The sequence below is a fragment of the Octodon degus genome, unplaced genomic scaffold (assembly GCF_000260255.1).
Source record: "Octodon degus isolate 3935 unplaced genomic scaffold, OctDeg1.0 scaffold00103, whole genome shotgun sequence".
NCBI classification, from domain to species: Eukaryota; Metazoa; Chordata; class Mammalia; order Rodentia; family Octodontidae; genus Octodon; species Octodon degus.
The window spans coordinates 8,365,523-8,370,058 of NW_004524679.1; the positions used below are offsets into that span (position 1 = coordinate 8,365,523).

The following is a 4,536-nucleotide window of genomic DNA, read 5'->3' on the forward strand; positions in this document are numbered from 1 at the left end:
AAAAAAATGAAAATGAAAGGCAACCTATAGGCAGAAATAGCAGATCAAATCTAGTTGATTCCTACCCTCATTTAATTTCTACCTAAAATGATGGATTCAATGTAAGGCTAAAATTTTAGCACAATTGTGTCCTTAATCCTACAATTCCTTGAATTCTGTCATACATAACAATTAAAGTATTTTATTGTTATAAAATGATATCAAGATTTATTTTTTTTCCATTTCTTTGCTTTGAATTTTTCTATCATTTTTCAAAACTTAATTTATGTTGAGTACTTAAAAGCATGATCTACACTGGTCTTACCAGTTGGTGAATTTGATTTCAAAATTGTTTCTCTGGGAGGTCAAGGAACTTTGTTAATATAACTAAATGAGCTCATATCAGTCTTTGAAAATTATCAGTCAGGGCTCTATTTGGTAAATAAATAATGAGCTAACTGCCTTTGTTCATTGATAGGAAAGTCCAATGATGTCCATAGCTTTATAGGTGATATATATATAATGTTATTGATACTGTATTATTGTGATATGTTTGTAATGATCATCATGAAAAGGTTAAGTTTAAATATGGCAAGATAGCTTTGAGGATTAAGTGCCTTTTTAGGTAAGCAAAGGATGAATGTTCGATTCCCAATACTTCATGCCAAGCTAGAAATCCCTGGGTGGATTGAGCTGGCCACCAAGATGAGGTATTGTGTATGAGTATAATTCCAGATTTGGGGAGGAGGAAAACAAATCAGGAGGAAGACTAAAGTCCAAGCTATGTATTAAGAACCTGTAACAGATACATTAAAAAATAAGTTTTCCAGACATTAAGGTTTTGTTTTAAACATGCTCTGGTATAAAGTTTTCATGTGAGTGTAAAAATTGACTGTTAACCTTGTGCTGTACTAAATATTTTCATTTCTACAGATGCACAGGTATTCCAAATTGTAATTCTTTATGCCTAATTTTTTAAAATACATTTTAATATTTAAATGCTTTTTCATCATATTCTATAGAGATTTAAAGTTCAACATATCAATACTAGATGAAAAATACCTTTTCCATGTTATGTCTAAGATATTTGATATTCAGACAGATAGGGAGGTTAAGCTTAACAGCCTAGATTGTATGATAATAACAAAAAGCTTTTCTTCTGGATGGTTAACAACATGTTTGCAGTCCAAAATTAGAGAAAAAGGTAGACCACAAGGGAGGCAGACATTTTGGCCCTAACCTTCCAAGGTCACTTAACACTCAGGACATGTTACACCTTGTACTGTAACATCAGATAACTCGGTAGATTCCCAAATTTTCTGATAAAAGAGATTATGAGGCCAAAGATCGATGATGTAGAGTGTGCCTAAGGAGAGTCACATGGAGAGAAAATATTCTCTTAGGCTTTCAGAGACTGCACATTGACCAAACAATGGCTGTTGCTCATCCACATGGCTGACACTGAGAAAGGTTCTACAATCTGAGATACAGGATCTCAGGATAAATCCTGAGGGGATTTCACTGACTTTATCAGACCCAAAAGCTACAACTCTTGTTGCATAGGTCCTGCTTTACCTTCGTCTTAACCATCCAGCAGAAAAGTTTAAAAACAAAGTAGAAGAAGTAAAGCCATGCTGATATGTTGAGCTGTAGGGGACTCAGGTGAAAAATTTCTGACATTGCCAGTGAAGCGGAAGACCCAATATATTATGGACTACTGAACCCTTTTAGAATATTTTGCAGAGTTTGCACACCTATAATATTTAAATGATGGAACTTAACAAAAAGAGGGGATACAGTTGAATATCCATTTTGTATCTGTGTATTCAAATTCATTAGGATAGAACTATATTTCATTCTCTTAATGAATAGAGGGATTTGTTCTAATTATTTTTGTAAATAGAATGTCAAGTCCGCATCTTGTACAGCAATTAACCACTAGGAAGAACGTACGCAATGTGTTAATTATTGAAACTGTCCTACCTATTTTGTTTGAAACCGTCACATTGCTATCTGTTTCTCAATAAAATTATGGAAAAAACCCAATGTATAAACAAGAGATTTTTATGATGATAAATTTTTGGTTCAAAATGCAACATATGCCTTCAAAACACCTCACATGACATATATGTAGTGTATGTCTTTTTTTCTTAGATATGCCTAGAATTTACACAGTAAAGATGATGTCACAATTTATTTATTTCTTTATACCCTTTTACCACGTTATCTACATTGGATCATGACTATTCTTGTGTCCTGAGCAATAAGTTGGAATTAATGGTGAGTGAATCTTCAATGCACACAGAAAGGCATTCTTATTTCTACTGTGGAGTTTTGTGTAGGGATCCATTGGTCTTTTGGTAGTCCACAGGAAAAAAATACTGAGATGCTTCAGAACTTAAAAACAAAAGATAATAGCTGAGGTCAGGTAGTGGACCAAGTCTGATGGAAAAGACTCACAATAAAACAATAGTGGTGATTATTTATATCTTTGTAAAGTAACCAAACACAATGTTGCCTAGTAAATAATAGTCCACAATGACCAGGCATATGTTTTCTTAAAGACTTAGGCAGCTTGAGTGCTTTAGATAATTGGACCTCGTCTTGCCCTCCCACATATGACACATTTCCACCTCCAGTGGCTCCCAATAGTCTCGGTTTCCCTCTTAGAAAGAAGTCATAAGCGAACATGGCTAGCATTGAAAATTGGGAAAATTAATCAGAGGGTGCCTAACCAATAAAACCTGTTTTTTAAAAAAAGACAAAATTTATTGTAATATAAAACACACTTTTAAAAGGACAGAAAGCATGTAATTTTTGACTGCTATAAAATTTATTGGGAATATGTTATCCACTATCTAGTGTCACCTAAATCATACTATAGACAATGATTTATATTCTAAAACAAAGGCTTCACAAATTCTCAGCAATCATTGGTTCACTAATCATTAGTTTAAGATTATATGATCAAATCTAAATTCTGGAATGACCATTCACTTTCATGTATTGTATTGTGGTGAAATTTTGAGTATAACTGCACATAAAACTTATAGTAAAAACATTCATTAGAAAAAATTTTGTATATTTCAGTCAGCTAATCATCCTGTCTGAAAATTATAGCTGAAGCTATCTTCTACAACATAACTCCAGGATTCTTAATGCAGTAATGTGTATGTCTTTGTACCTATTTGTGCACCCATGGAAAAGTTGAAGTGTATCATTAGTAAACATGTACATTACTGTTAACTATTTGGCAAGCTTAAATAGCCTACTTATTTGTAAACAAACAAAAACCCCACAAAAGTACTCTTAGTCCTTTTTTTATGGAAACAGATTTTATTTCAATATCAGAAGAAGTAGCATTCCTTCAAAATGGCAATTTTCACAAGAATGCAAATGATCTACTGTATTGTGACATGAAGTTCCCCCGGTACTGCGGCATCAGCTAGCAGAAGTGTCTTCTCCATTCCTATTGATCATTTTTCCATAATTTTATTGATAAACAAATTGCAATGAGACCGTTTCAAATCAAATTGGTAGGACAGTTTCAAAAATTAACACATTGCATACATTCCTCCCAGTGGTTAATTGCTGTACAAGATGTGGACATGATATCCTGTCTACAAACACCATTAGAACAAATCCCTCTATTCATCAAGGAAATGTAACTGTATATCTATACTATCAACTGTAAATACACAGATACAAAATTGACATTCATCTGTAAACCTTTTTTGCTGCATTCCGTTATTTGAATATTATAGGTGTGCTAAATCAGCAAAATGATCTAAAAGAGTTCGTTAGTCCATAATAATATTGGGTCTTCTGCTTCATTGGCAATGTCAGAAATTGTTGACCTGAGTCTGCGACAGCTCACCATAGCAGCATGGCTTTACTTGTTCTATTTTGTTGTTATATTTTTCTGCTGGATGGTTAAGACCAAGGTAAAGCAGGACCTATGTAACAAGAGTTGTAGCTTTTGTGTCTGATACAGGAAACAAAATGAAATAGGTTAGGAGGTTTGGATTTTTTTTCTCTAGTATCATGTATTTATAGCAAAATATGTTCCTTATCAACTTTTAGTAAATATTCACACTGAAAATTTTTTAAAGGCCCACTTCTAAACAGCCTAGCAAAGATGAACACTTAGCCTGTGAAGCTTGTTCAATAAGCATTTTACTTCGAAGCATGTGTAATATTCCCCCAAAGCTTTGTATCTTCACTTACAATATAGAGAGATTTGAGCCTCGTATTTCTTTGATACTTGAAATAGATGAAGCTAGAATCCTTCCTGTACAATCTTTTCAACCTTTGTTTCCTTTTGAATGATGCTAAACATCGAGTCTTACAGTACCCAACCTGAAGCTAATTACTTTGCAAACATTGTTTTGAAGTACTAAAGAAAGCATTTACTAAGGCATCAGCCCTTAACACTGACTGTGCAAAGTCATCAGCAACAGAAATTCTGCAGCATAGAAAACTGTATGGTATCCTAGTTTTCAAGTGAGCTGAATTTCAGAAATCTTAATTCCACAAAAATCCTCAAGCAGTCAAATG

General features: G+C 33.5%; 1 pseudogene; it reads right to left on the reverse strand.

Annotated features, from left to right (window-relative positions):
- Positions 1-4,536, reverse strand: part of LOC101585487 — a 25,271-nt pseudogene that overhangs the window by 3,116 nt on the left and 17,619 nt on the right.